The sequence below is a fragment of the Bubalus bubalis genome, chromosome 12 (genome assembly GCF_019923935.1).
Source record: "Bubalus bubalis isolate 160015118507 breed Murrah chromosome 12, NDDB_SH_1, whole genome shotgun sequence".
Taxonomy (NCBI): Eukaryota; Metazoa; Chordata; class Mammalia; order Artiodactyla; family Bovidae; genus Bubalus; species Bubalus bubalis.
In genome coordinates this window covers 90,090,116-90,105,333 of record NC_059168.1, presented here as the reverse complement: position 1 = coordinate 90,105,333, position 15,218 = coordinate 90,090,116, and the positions used below count along the sequence as shown (strand labels likewise).

Here is a 15,218-nt window from a genome sequence, read left to right as displayed (position 1 = left end):
GGGATGTTCTAATTTTTCCAAACCTGTGTAGTCTTATGTATTTTGCTTGCATAATTGAAGAAATTAAGTGTAAGTACTGCTCGTTCTCATTAACAGTAGGAAGAGAAAAAAAAAATGGTAAAAAAAAAAAAAGGATCAAATATTGTCCTGCAAACCTCACTGGTCCTGGACGGTTTAAAATTGCTTCTCCACCAATGCAGCTGTGACACAGAGAGTGTTTCCTGGGCTCCTGGAAGCTTTGTCTATAAACGACTCCATTTTGAGAGTGGCCCCTTGTTCTTTGGTGGTGGTTGTTGTTGTTACTTATTTATTTCTTCCAGGAACAATATAAGGGTCTCCAATTAGTTGCAGGTGCAAATATTATGCATGCAATTAATTGTCTTCAAATGGTTAATTATGGGCAGAATTGGCTAATTCGGGGTGCAATTAACTGCTTGCCACTTCTTCGGAGAATGCCCGTAGACAATTGTGTCTGCAATTAATTTACAAGAGCCATTCCAGTGAAAACCTTGAGCTATAAATCCAAGAATAGAGTGGGAGGATTTTTTTTTTCGAAGCAGGATTTCATTCTGGGTTAATTGCATTGACTCTTTCCTTTGGCTTTTCTATGCAGGTTGACTGTAAATGGGGTTTTCTATGAGCTTCAGATGTGATTGGAGCAGGCCTGCTCCCTTGGAGAATGCTGAAAAGGAGCAGAGAATCAGGGAACCTTCATGGAAGCTGAGGGACCCTTGAGCAGCCAGGATCCAAATGGCCTTTCAGAGAGCCCTATTGTCCATGTGGTGGTGGTTTAGTTGCTCAGTCATGTCCGTCCGACTCTTCTGTGACCCCATGTACTATAACCTGCCAGACTTCTGTCCATGGGATTTCTCAGGCAAGAATACTGGAGTGGGATGCCATGCCCTCCTCCAGGGGATCTTCTTGACCCAGGGATTGAACTTGGTCTCCTGCATTGACAGGTGGGTTCTTTACTGCTAATCTGCAGGGAAGCCCCTGTTGTCCATCAGTTCAGTTCAGTAGCTCAGTTGTGTCTGACTCTTTGCAACCCCATGGACTGCAGCATGTCAGGCTTCCCTGTCCATCACCAACTCCCAGAGCTTGCTTAAACGCATGTCCATCAAGTCTGTAATGCCATCCAACCATCTCATCCTCTGTCGTCCCCTTCCCCTCCTGCCTTCAATCTTTCCTAGCATCAGGGTCTTTTCCAACGAGTCAGCTCTTCACATCAGGTGGCCAAAGTATTGCAGCTTCAGTTTCAGCATCAGTCCTTCCAATGAGTATTCAGGACTGATTCCCTTTAGGATGGATTGGTTGGATCTCCTTGCAGCCCAAGGGACTTTCAAGAGTCTTCTCCAACACCATAGTTCAAAAGCATCAATTCTTCAGTGCTCAGCTTTCTCTCGGAGAAGGCAATGGCACCCCACTCCGGTACTCTTGCCTGGAAAATCCCATGGATGGAGGAGCCTGGTAGGCTGCAGTCCATGGGGTCGCTAAGAGTCAGACATGACTAAGCGACTTAACTTTCACTTTTCATTTTCATGCATTGGAGAAGGAAATGGCAACCCACTCCAGTGTTCTTGCCTGGAGAAACCCAGGGATGGGGGAGCCTGGTGGGCTGCTGTCTATGGGGTCGCACAGAGTCAGACACGACTGAAGTGACTTAGCAGCAGCAGCAGCAGCTTTCCCTATGATCTAACTCTCACATCCATACATGACTACTGGAAAAACCATACCCTTGATTAGACGGACCTTTGTCGGCAGAATAATGTCTCTGATTTTTAATATGCTGTCTAGGTTGGTCATAGCTTTTCTTCCAAGGAGCAATTGTCTTTTAATTTCATGACTACAGTCTCCATCAGCACTGATTTTAGAGCCCCCCAAAATAAAGTCTCTCACTATTTCCATTGTTTCCCCATCTATTTGCCATGAAGTGATGGGACTAGTTGCCATGATTTTAGTTTCCTGAATGTTGAGTTCTAAGCCAACTTTTTTCACTCTCCTCTTTCACTTTCATCAAGAGGCTCTTTAGTTCTTCACTTTCTGCCATAAGGATGGTATAATCTGCATATCTGAGGTTATTGGTATTTTCCCTGCAGTCTTGATTCCAGCTTGCGCTTTACCCAGATCAGAATTTTGCATGATGTACTCTGCATACAAGTTAAATAATCAGGGAGACAATATGCAGCCTTGATGTACTCCTTTCCCAATTTGGAACCAGTCTTTGGTTCCGTGTCTGGTTCTAACTATTGTTTCCTGACCTGCACACAGGTTTCTCAGGGGACGGGTAAGGTGGTCTGGTATTTCCATCTCTTTAATAATCTTCCACAGTTTGTTGTGATCCGCACAGTCAAAGGCTTTGGTGTAGTCGATAAAGCAGAAGTAGATATTTTTCTGGAACTCTCTTGCATTTTTGATGACCCAGTGGATGTTGGCAACTTGATCTCTGGTTCCTCTGCCTTTTCTAAATCCAGCCTGAACATCTGGAGGTTCTTAGTTCATGTACTGTTGAAGCCTTACTTGCAGAATTTTGAGCCTTACTTTGCTAGCATGTGAGATGTGTGCACTTGTGCCTGTTGTCCATGGTTCCTGCTTATTTGTTTTCTCTGCATGTTCATCCATCTCTGTACCTTTTCCGGAGCTGCATTTCAGTGCATTTGCAGAAATGGGTGTCCTCATGTCTTCCCCGTCATGTTCAATGTCTCCACTCAACAATCGATTTTCACAGCAACTTTTTAATTTACTTAGCAGAGATCAACACTTAGACATATCCTTTCCACAATCATTTAAGTATAGTTTTAAAATTTGCTATGTTCTTTCTATGGGCCAACCACTAAGCTAAATACTATGATTACGTTATCATATTTAATCCTTACAATAATCCCATGTACTAGGCCCTCTTTTTATCCCCATTTTGCTTATAAAATTAAAAGAGTTTTGGTGTCTTGCAGGTAAATGGTGGAGCTGAGATTAAACCATGCCTGTGTGAATCCAAGCCTTAGATCTTGGCGACTCTGCGATATTGGGGATTTCAGACCTGAAAGAGCGCTTCCATGCCACCCTCTCTAACTTCTTCTTGGACAGATGGAGGAACCCAAGACACACAGCTAGGGACAAAGCCAAGCTTAGGAACCAGGTTTCCAGCCACCCAGACTAATGTTCTAACTACAAGGAGTTGCCAAATGCAAATTCCATGCACACAGCTTGGTCCGTTTTCTGTTCTTTCTTCATAAAGGATCATCTTCCTGTGGAGTCTGAGTTGTCTGTGTGTCCACAGTGACCACTGATGGGGAATGCCATTCCACTGAAAGTGCCTCTCAGGACTGTCCAGGGACCACCAGCAGAGAAGAGCTCAGGTTGCAGCCACTCTCCAGGCTGGAACAATTGTGCTACCCAGCCGTTCCTCACATCTTGTTTCTTTAGCACCGGGATAGGATGGGTAATCAAAGGTGACAAGCTTCCTCTGCTCCTCTGGTGCCTCTCGCTATGCAGGCCGGCCACATGCACATGAATCTGCAGAGGCAGCTGCTGCGAGTCTCAGATGCAGAAGCTCTGAGCCACGTGGGGCTTCATCACGTTGCTGCGAGGAAGGAAGGAACGGCATCGGTTATCACATTATTGGAAGGAAGGAACATGTTTGCAGCTAGCAGAGAAGAAAGAAAGTTCTGCCAACATGAGATTAAATCACTTTGAGTTTGTGTAACTGATTTGGTCTGCATCTCTTTTAAGGATGCTTCTCTGGTACTCAGATACGGGAATGGCAGAGCAAGCCCATCCCATGGAGGCTGGCCCACTTGAAATTTTTTGTTCCCTGCCATTGGCGGAGGCTCTGAGAAGCTAAAGGGGTTCAAGTACAAGTGACAATAACCTAAATGCTGTGTGATGAAGGAGGTCAGCACAGAAAGGATGGATGCCCTTCTCTTTGTTTCTGGTGAATTGTAAACTACTTTTTGGAATAAAAGTCAACAAAGGGAGCGAAAGAAATCTATCCAGATATATGCATCTGCCATGTGTCAGGGTCTTCATACACCTTGTCTTTAAACCCATCCATCTGCCTTGCATGAGGGATGTTTGTTACCATTTAAATAAGGAGTAGATAAATCTGGGAGAGACGAGCCAGCTTGCCAAAGCTCACACGCCCCATCAAGCAGAGAGAGCCCGAAGGGAGGTGTCATGGGGTTGACGATAATGATAGTCATGACTCGTTTCCTTGTGTCGTGTTTCCCAAAACTTCCTGTAAGATGACTTTGAGTAAGGTTGGGTTCTCACCACTTTTTAGGATGATTGGTAACTCTAAACTTTTTTCTCCTGTAAAATATGATTTTGTTTTGCTCCTAAACAGGTGTGGCTTGGGGAAACATCTTCTGTTTCCATCAGGGCGTATGTGATCATTTGATGGGTGTGCAGGATGATCCGTGGAGCCCCTTGAGTCTGATCTCCTACTCTGCATCCAAGACCTGGTTTCTTATTTATGTCTTAGGTCTTGGCCACACTCTTGGATTTAGGATTTCTGATTTGCACTTCTAACAGAGATTAGGATGTTCAGTACTACATCTGTCAATTTGTCATTGTCTTCAAAATCTCAGGCCCAGCATGACAGCTCATAGTGAGCTCTTGTTTTGAACATAGACCCTCCCCTGCCCATTAAGTCCTTCTCCCCACTCCCACCCGCTGATGTGACATATACCTCATGATCAAAGTGTGGATTCCAGAGCATGCACCTGTAATAAGAATAACATTGTTCATTCCTTGTCCTAGAAGATACAAAAGGTACCAGAAGGCTAAAAATTTGGTTTTCAGAAAGAAACAAGAAAAAAAAATAATCAATTTCAGAAAGAAAAGACTTGTCAAGGCAATTTCTTGCAAGAGCAAACCTTTCATTAGAAATCAAGTTAGGTCTAGTTTTGAAGGCGTGGCGAGATGTCGCCTGGTGTTTCCTATTGTCATTTCTTACATGACACAGACAGAGGAGAGTGATTGTTTTCAGTCCCACTTATATTAAAAGAGAACTAACCAAATGAGTAAAATCAAATATAATTAGTTTTACCTAAATTGTAGGTTTTCAGAGCAATTAATAAAACTGAGAGTTGAAAGCCGCTTGTTAAGCAAATCAAAGATCAAGGAATATATTTCCTTTACTGAATGTCATTCCTATGTAAACCAACCTACACAAATCATCTTCATGTTTGAAATATAGCAAGTGGGTAATTGGAATATTCAGCCGCGGCAGTAACTTAAGCACTGCAGCCATCTCCCTGGATCCTGACTATAACATGATATCTCCACCCCTAACTCCAGTTCTCATCCCTGAGGAGCTGAAGGCATAGTCGTCAAATACCAGAATGCTGGAATCAGGAAGGACTCCAGTTTGAGTCTCAGCTTGGTTCCCCCACTGACTCTGGGAGCAGGAACACTCCCTTTACCAACAAAGCCCCACATTCCCATCGGTAAAGCTGGTCTACCCAAGTGGTGTAGATCCTGATGCCGGGAAAGACTGTGAGCAGGAAGAGAAGGGGACGACAGAGGACGAGATGGTTGGATGGCATTACCCACTCAATGGACATGAGTTTGAGCAAACTCAGGGAGATGATGAAGGACAGGGAAGTCTGGTGTGCTGCAGTCCATGGGGTTGCAGAGTCAGACACAACTGAGTTACTGAGCAAGAACAACCCAAGTCATATTGGGTTGGAATTCTTCAGATGCCTTATGCAAAGTATTAATATTTAGCAAACTGCTTTTCATATGGCTTAAGCCAATAAGTGCTTTTTACTCCTATTATTCTTATTTTCCAAATGATATGTGAAATAATTCTGGGGAGCCAGTTATGGTCACATTATCTTTTCCAGAACTTACCGACCCATTATAGTGTGCCATGATTGTGCGTCTCTCTCTCTCTAGTTGATGGCAGGAAACTCACTTTCCTGTCTTGACCCTTGATCTCATCAGTACAATGGACACTCCCTTCAGCCTTCATAGGAAGGTCCTTGGAATAGAGGTCCTTATGGCAAAGTTGTGCCACATGCAAGAGCTGTATCCTTGGGTGCCCTTAAAAATTTTGGGAAAATATTTCTCCCTCTAAAAATTCATACAGCTTAGGACCCCTGGGTGACTTTCCACAGACACCTCATTATAGAACCACAAGCCCAGGGGATACTAAGAATTCCAAGGCAGCATCTGAAACTCCATTCCCATGTGCTTCATTCTATCAACCATTGAAGCATTTGCATTTGTTCTACCTGAGCTGATCTCGCATTTTCCATGGAAAATAAGGCACATGTGATACTGTGGTTTTATATTATATATATATAACATATAGTCTTTGTTTCTGCACAGAGTTCTGAAAACCCTTGAGGTTTCTTGAGTGAAGAGAGTGACAGAGCTGTCTTTTGTTATGTTAACGAGGGGATGTTTGGAAAGCACCTCAGGTCAGGGCGGAGCAGGGTGTGGGGGTGGGGGTTGCTGATTGCCTAGAGAACCAACCATGTGTTTGAAGGGCTGGCACTTTAATGCCCTCCTCCTGGCAGCTGAAAAGGGAAGAGGAGTTGGAGTATGCACCAGTGCCCAATGGCCAATGATTTCATTAATTATACCTATGTAATGAAGTCTTCATAAAGACACCAAAGTGGAAGGCTTGGAGAGCTTCTGCATCCATAAATGAAGGAAGACTTGGGGAGAGCGGCATGATCAGAGAGCCTGGAAGCACCACACCCTGTCCCCACAGCTTGCCATCTACATCATATCCACCTGGCTGTTCCTTATCATAAGTGGTTAATCTAGTGAGTGAAAGGTTCCTCTGAGTTCTGTTAGCAGTTAATGGAACCGAAAGAGGAGTTGTTGGAACCTTCTGTTTCTAGCCAGTTGGTTGGAAGGGTGGGTAGTTATTTGGACTTGCAACTGGCATCTGAGAGGAGGTTGGATGGGTGGTGGGCAGGCTTGTAGGAAGGAGCCCTTAACCTGTGGTGTTGGACACTATCTCCATTGTCAAGACACCCAGCTCATATCCAAGATTTGCCAGGTGGTGTGGAAATATCTGCCATACACTGGAATCGGGGACTGGAATCCTTATCATGTATCATTATGCCTGTTTAGCAGATAAACACACTGAGACAACAGAGCACAGAACCTGTCCACAGAGTGTGGGATAAAGTGTAAAACGTGCCTTCTCTTAATGTTTATGACAATGACTCTATAACCTCATACTTTAGCATCTTGTTAATATTACTCCTGCTTTTAGGTTTCTGTTGTTTGGTTGGTTGATTTTTTTTTTTTTTAACAGATGGCAGAACAATTGCAGGAAAGATGAGGACCTAATTTGTATGCCTAGTTTCCTGCAGTTCCAAGGGGGTCTCCAGGATTCCACTGAAAGTGAAAGTGAAGTCGCTCAGTCGTGTCTGACTCTTTGTGACCCCATGGACTGTAGCCTACCAGACTCCTCCGTCCATGAAATTTTCCAGGCAAGAGTACTAGAGTGGGTTGCCATTTCCTTCTCCAGGGGATTGTCCCAACCCAGGGATTGAACCTGGGTCTCCTGCATTACAGGCAGATGCTTTTCCATCTGAGCCACCAGGGAAGCCACTGAACCAGGCATCAAATGATGGGTGGTCCTTTGTTGAGGACCTGAGAGTCCCCTGAGAAAAAGGACCAAGGAGATGCTGGAACTGACTTTCCAACCAGGGTATTGAAAAATAGAGGTTTCCATAAAGGAGCAAAGATTTTTCCTGGAATCTTCTCAAAAAGAAAATGTAGCACATTTTATTTGGACTGTAAAGAAACTTACATTAAAAAATGCTTGCCTTACTTCTAAATTAGATGTGGTACCAGGTAATGGGGTAAATGGGCAGCCTGCAGGTTTGGGAGGCAGAGTAGTCTAAATCGTCAATCCTCCTGTGAATGGCCTCATGCCCCAGGTAAGCTCTGTTCTGTGGGTTCACCTGAGAGTGAGGGCAGCGACCTTTTTCACAGCTCTCTGGGAGGACCCAATGAGATGCTGCATATCACCTGCCCTGTTGACCTTAATATCGTGAGTCAATTGTAAATGGAGAGATGTTCAAACCCATTAATACATCACCATTTTCCATCACATCTAAGTAAGTAAGGTTTCCTTTTTGGAAACAAACAAGGGTGTACAGACTTTAATATAAAACCCCATTCCCAAATAAGCATACAAACCTTAATAGAAACTTAAGGAAAAAAATATTGAATAATTGAATAATAAATAGAACAGCATATAGATGAATTAAGAGCCCAGGAATGAGCACCATATGGGTGAGAATTTGCTTAAAATACACACAGGGCTTGGAGGGAGGGGGGCAGAAATAGAAGATTGTTGGCAAAAAAAAATATGCTTTGGGATGATGCCAAATTTGAAAACATTTGAATAAATAATTTAAGCTTAGGGAAAGTATAGAAAGATTTCTCTCATCATCCTAGATAAATGAGAGAGAAGAAATGTAGGTGTAGATCCAGAAAACTCACAGTGAACATGCAGGCGTTTTGGCAGAAACTAGTTTGGTGTTGGCTTGGCCAGATTCAGAAACAAGACCCTTCCTCTAGGATGTTGCTGTTTAGCACACAGCACTCCGTTGAATGCTTGCATGTAGAGGCATCTTTCACTTTAGTTTCAGCATAAGCTCCTCCAGGATTCAAGTAAGGGGTGTGCCTGGCACATAGGACACCTCATACCTGTGTAATAAGAGCCTGCACCTGTCTTTTCTGCAAAAAGGACATGAGATCCTCCTAGAATGTCGGTTCACAATCACATTCTTTTTGTTCAGTCCACTGTCTCACTTTTCATTTTCATATTCTCTGCTGTTGTGCGTGAATATGGAAATGTGCCTTACTTTCACTCGTTTTAACCAGGACAATGACTTCATTTAAATAGGCATCATTCTCCCAAATATTTTGGTCCTGGGCTCAAGAATCTATTATATTTCAAATAAAACATGTACAGGGAGATATAATTTTGTGTTAACTGTGCACTGACTTTCAGGTTAGAACTCATTGACATCCATTCTTTGGTACTGTGTGGTCAAGTTCAGTTCAGTTGCTCAGTTGTGTCTGACTCTTTGTGACCCTGTAGACTGCAGCACGCCAGGCCTCCCTATCCATCACCAATTCCTGGAGCTTGCTCAAACTCATGTCCATCAAGTTGGTGATGCCATCCAACTATCTCATCCTCTGCCATCCCCTTCTCCTCCTGCCTTCAATCTTTCCTGGCATCAGAGTCTTTTCCAATAAGTCAGCTCTTCGCATCAGGTGGCCAAAGTATTGGAGCTTCAGCTTCAGCATCAGTCCTTCCAATGAATATTCAGGACTGATTTCCTTTAGGATGAACTGATTGGGTCTCCTTGCAGTCCAAGGGACTCTCAAGAGTCTTCTCCAGCACCACAGCTCAAAAGCATTGATTCTTCAGTGCTCAGCTCAAAGAAAGCACAACCTTGTGGTCAAAGATAAACACCATTTTGGGTTGGAAAGAAGTCAGTTGTGTCCTCACTGTCCAGGGAGAGATGATCCTTCATTTCTTCACCCTCGCTGCCCTCAGAGCACTGACCTAAGGTTTCCAAGGCTGAAGTCCCATTTCTGAAATCAGAGGAAGTCTGTTTGTGTCCCCAGCACTCTGCGCCTGCTCCAATTTCCCAAATTCTCAGTTACTCACTCATGGTGCTCTGCACTGAGCACCTACTGTGTGGCTTGGCACGCATCATGGGGGGTCTCAGTTTACAGAGCCTCTGCCTTGAGAAGCCCCCGCCTGCCCCTGGAGCATGCACGGTGCGTACTCAAGAGGCTTTAGAAACACAAGAACAGCAGACAGGTGGACTGTGATTTAGCACCTCACGTGGCCCTTTGCTGCTCACTGGATGTCAAGACAAATAGAACATACAACAAAAGTACAAGCTATCCAAACTGCTCTCCCCGTTATGCCTTTCTTGCGGATCATTCTATAAGCCATGTGCTCTGTCGCCTTGAGGAAAGTAATTTGTTTTTATCAGTGCAAGTTATAATACTTCTTCCAGGGATTTCTGTTTCTAAGAGATTCTAATGACTCACCAGTCTTTGGTGAGTAGATTCTGTGACCTGGTCGCTGGGGCCTTCATGATCTGGGGTTAAATCTCTCCTTTTTTTTTTTTAACGATTCAACCAAAGTGATGGAGTCCACACTGTGCTTTTCCCAACTCTGCGTCTCTGTTCACTCTTCTTTTTTCTTGCACAGAATGTCCTCTGTCTTCCTTTGTGTCTTTGCTCCTCCTCTCTGGACCCACCCAGTTCTTAAAGTGCTGAGTCATCCTTCATCTGCACACCTGGACCAGCTAACAGCCTGGTAGTGAGATGCTGATTTCAGGAAGCCTTGGCTGTGGATCTTGGAGCCTCCAAATTTTGGGTGGATTATTTTCTCTCACTGATCCTCAAATTTCTTCACCTGTAAAATGGGACCAGCAGTGCTTATTTCTGAGTTACTGCAGGCGAGATTAAATAAGATGAAAGTTGCTCAGTGGTGTTCAACTCTTTGCAACCCCATGGACTGTAGCCCACCAGACTCCTCTGTCTCTGGGATTCTGCAGGCAAGAATACTGGCATGGGTTGCCACTTCCTCCTTCAATGGATCTTCCAAACCCAGGGATTGAACCCAGGTCTCCTGCATTGCAGGCAGATTCTTTACCATCTGAGCTACCAGGGAAGCTATCTACATGCATTCAGTGCTACTCAAAGTCTTTGTTTTAGTTATTTTTATATTTTTTAACTCAACGAAAAGCAGGTTCTTGTAATTCAAGACACTGCTCTTCTTTTATACCACCATGATCTTAAAATGATGCCTTAATAGGCAGAGTAAACAGGACACATGCCAGTATTAGTATTGTTTCTTAGTAGTTTTCAGGCACATAAAGTAATACCTATATGACAAGAACAGTTCAGAATTTTGCCTTAAAAAAAAAATCTACAAAACATAATTTTGTTTTACTTTATTTGTTGATTTTTGCACTACTCAGATGTGTTCTCATGCTGTATTCTACACATAAATTTTAAAATTTTGTTTTTCAGATGTGAGAAAAAAATGTTTCCATATGATAGGATGTATTAGTCATCTAAAGTTATCATGGTGAAACATCACAGACTGGATTAAACAGCAGAAATGTATTTTCTCAGAATTCTGGTGGCTGGAAGTCCAAGATGAAGATCCAGCAGGTGTGAGTCCTGCTTGCAGATGGATGCCTTCTGGGCTTGTGCTTGCCTACGTGCATGTGGAGAGAGAGGGAGTGAGGTCCCAGATGTTCCTCCTTATAAGGGCACTAATCCTGTCAGATCAGGGCCCCATACTAAGGCCACACTTAGCTGTCTTTATTTTCTTAGAGTCTCCATCTCTGAATAAACCACACTAGAGGTTGGACTTCAACATCTGAGTGGGTGGGAGACAGAATCATTCAGTTGGTAACAAAGGATAATGGTCATCATCTGAAAATAACCTCCCAGGACCTTATGTGGGTAGGGTTTCAAGCAACACTTTCACCACTTCTTGGGTTGATGCACACTCCTGTGCATCTTTTTGTTCCTTTGAACATCCGCAGGATCTTAACTTTCCATTCGGCCCTCTTTCCAAGCTCCGATAGTGTTTGTTTGTTAAAGAAAAGCCACCAAATTGTGGTTGACACTATGACTCAAATCTTGATGCAAAGATCTCTCCAAAACTAAGGAATATTTTTAAATAGATCTGATGTCAATGTGTTGAGTGGAAACTGCTTATGTGCTGGTTTCCCCAGAGTCAGTGGAATGGCTATATTTTGTGTGACTGGTTTGTATTTAATTTTAAAAAAGAAAGATGAAATCATAGGCCTTGAAAATAAATTTAGAAGCAATTGAAAATAATTGCATCATGACAAAGTAGTACAAATTTTTATTCCAAAGCTAATATTCATTATTTTACCTCTTTGTATTTCTCTCTGCATCTATATCTAAACACATACAGGTATCTCCAATATGTGTGAAATATGTCAAAATAAGTATGTAATCTTTTTGCTTGATTCACAAGTACACAGACTAATCCAAACCCCAACATGTGCACAAACCAATCCAAACCAGCTATTGTGATTCAACTCAACAACAGGGGATTCTCTAGAAATATGTGTGCAGGTAGAAATTATACAAATCCTCCATATGTGATAAAATTCTAATTCTGCAAGGTGCTCTGCACACCCCCTGCCGCACCCCCAGCCTCACTGTGTACAATCTTTTATCTTTAATATTTCCGCATATTTTATTCTAGTGGATCTTGATGAATTTAAGCCTGGGCACTGCACGGATTCCAGATTTCAAATGAATAACTCTTTCATTTAGTTAATAGCTGCAGCAGAGCCATAAAATGGTAATAGTTTATGACTTTCAGGATATAACCTGCAACCACAGACAATATAAATTATATTACATCGCACTTTATGGCCGTATGAAGCATAGCCAGGAGCTCACCACTGGTGTAAAGTCTGAGGAGGAGGGGGTGGGTGAGGGAAAGAACTGTTTATTTTTTTGCTTGTTGGCTAAAAAACGCTTTCCTCCCATGACCCATTGAGCCATAATTCTGATCGGAGGCGTCCACACCACTGTGCTGAAGACAATTGTGGCCACAAAAGAAAACTATTCATAAGGAATGGAGGTGGATATTTTCATTCCATCCTCAACTTACGGGGCTTCATCCAGCACAAATGGAAAAGCAACCTCCATTTCTGCTATAGGCATCGGTAATTATTTTCAAGGAGACATGTGTCATTAGAAAAGTGAGGTATGGGGGAGCATATAGAAATGTGCTGTGTCTGGACTCGCCAGGGTTTTTGTTTTGTTCTCTTATCTGTGAAGAGGAGCCTGGGTGATGTTATCCTTCCTTCAATTGTTCCTGTGGCTTCTAAATCCTGTTTCATGTCTGGGCTTAAGGTTAGGCCTCTGAACTGAGAGGGGAGGATGAACCCTGATTCTGTAAATGGACCGTCTAAATAAAAAATGAAGATAATAGAGCTTCAGAAATTGTTAAGGGCCAGAGGGAGAGAGTGAGGCAGCCCAGCTTTTGAAACAACGGAAGGCCACTCACTCCTTCGCTGCACCTGCTGCCTGAGAAGGGCTGTGTTTTTGAAGAGGCCTGTGGTCCGATCTGCATATCAAATAGCTGATTTGTAGATGAGGTCATTCATTTTGTGGTCTGTCTGTTTGCTGGGCTGAGGATGGGCTGTTGCCTAGCAGTGGCCCCCAGGGTCCCTGCAGCCCCTTGAGTCAGCAGCCCTCCTTGTCCATTCTGAACTCAAATCCAGGATTGCCTTTCATGAATAAATCTCTGAAATATCTAAGGGATTGGTAAGTTCAAAGCATGGGCAATACGTGACCAGCAAAACTTTTCCTTGATGGCGTTGGTTCATCAACTTAGGTATTGTTTAGGTAGAAGAGTGAGCTTGTCAACATTTCTGTCTCCTGCTCACTATCACAGGGATGGGTAAGTCTTTAACACAGAAACATGGTACCTGCTTTGGGCGTGTTTAGGAAAAGCTTACTGCTTGAACACAGGGTGAAAGGAGAAATTAAAATATGCTGCCCTCTCTGTGGAAATACATAAATACGGTAGAATTCAATGTGGAAGACTGATTCCAACTTCCAAGCAAGTTTTCTTGCTCTAGAATTCTGTTAACCTGCTGGCTCTTACTGTGTGCATGTATGTGTATGTGTGTGCATATACACACCTGCTTATTCCTGTACACACACACACACAAACACACACACACACGTTTTAACTGCAGGCTCTTTCCAAAAGAAATCTGCAAAAGAATAAAATCATGACTTCAAGTCAGCCAGCGCCTTTGTAATGTAGTCTTTGTATGCTTTTCAAAAGAGAATAGTCATTTCACCTGGTCTAATTCTTTAGACTGCATTTTTCATGGCTTCATGGCTTTGTCTAGTAGAAAATGTTCCAGAGCAGAACTTTCTTCTAAAACTTAGGAATTAGAACCAGGAACAAAATTTGATTTAAATACATAAAGATGACACTCATGTTGTGGAGGTGTGCATCTTATCACAGATCCTTTTCTGGAATAACTATCTTCCTTTGTTATGGGTCTCTGGTTCATTACATTTTTCAGTCTCCAACTGCTATTTCAGGCTGAAGGAATAGCTTTGCAGATTGGGAATATCCTATAAGATTACAAAATTTTGTCAAAATAATCACACACATCTATAAAAACCATAGCAAGAGGGGGGAAAAAGCTAGAGTTCCATAAGTCAGGTGGTGAAATATAAAGAGTATGTTTAGATCTTAAGGTGTCACTCCCGGAATAATCTGTTTCCTTCCTTAGACAAGGGAAATCATCTGACATATAGAACAAAGTAACCAGAAGTAAACTGGTCAACAGTGAAACCAACTAAATAGTGCTATTTGTGCATTTTGAAGATTGGCAATTCTACTGATTAATATCAATATATATATATCTTTTAGTATCTTGTAAAGCTGACATAAAATTATGGAAATAATGACCTATGTTTGCATGAGTGTGAAGCTCATAAGTACTTGGGCCTCCCTTTCTTGATCTGCAGGGACTGAGGCTTCAGAAGCTGTGACTTAGTCAAGGTCATTTAGCAAATATGGAACCAGGACAAAAATGTGGTCTTCTCACTTCTGGACCGATGCTTTGCAATGGCATTCCCCAACAGATAACTGAATGGATATCTGATAAGAACTGTAGGCTAAGCACATAAATAAGTTCTATGATAGGATAATTGTATATATGTATTACATATATATAAGAGGATGAGATGGTTGGATGGCATCACTGACTCAATGGATATGAGTTTGAGCAAGGTCCGGGAGTTGGTGATGGACAGGGAAGCCTGGCATGTTGCAGTCCATGGGGTCACAGAGAGTTGGACACGACTGAGTGACTGAACTGAATGAATGTATAGTTAGAAAGCAAATCATGTTTTTTCAAAGTGGCATTTTTAATAGCAATGTACAGGAAAAAGAATGCGTTTCTGAAATCCAATTCTGGAAATACAATCTGGTTGTGTATGTTGTGGAAGTGAGCTGACATCAGTTTCTTCAATAAGACTGGAGAGTAAAGAGCTATCCAATCCTAACCGTTGTTAAAGATACGTTCTTGTATATGCAACATTGAGTAATAAAAACGTAGTGACACAAGGTACCCAGAAAGCCCAGGAGGAGTGGAATTTACATCTAGATCTAGCCTGATCTTTGACCCTTT

General features: G+C 42.6%; 1 long non-coding RNA gene and 1 other non-coding gene across 4 annotated transcripts in view; one reads left to right on the top strand and one right to left on the bottom strand.

Annotated features, from left to right (window-relative positions):
- The window catches only part of LOC102408807, an 84,013-nt gene extending 79,100 nt beyond the window's left edge, over positions 1-4,913 (top strand). For 2 of the 3 annotated variants that reach the window (XR_006543596.2, XR_003102408.3), the window contains one exon: positions 614-900. This is a non-coding gene — a long non-coding RNA (uncharacterized LOC102408807). Of the gene's footprint in view, positions 1-613; positions 901-2,948 lie in introns of those variants that run through there. The other variant, XR_006543595.2, reaches the window with a different exon arrangement.
- Positions 4,914-7,495: 2,582 nt separating this feature from the next.
- On the bottom strand, positions 7,496-7,567 carry TRNAY-GUA. Its single transcript has one exon. It is a non-coding gene; the product is annotated as a tRNA-Tyr (tRNA).
- Positions 7,568-15,218: the final 7,651 nt, after the last annotated feature.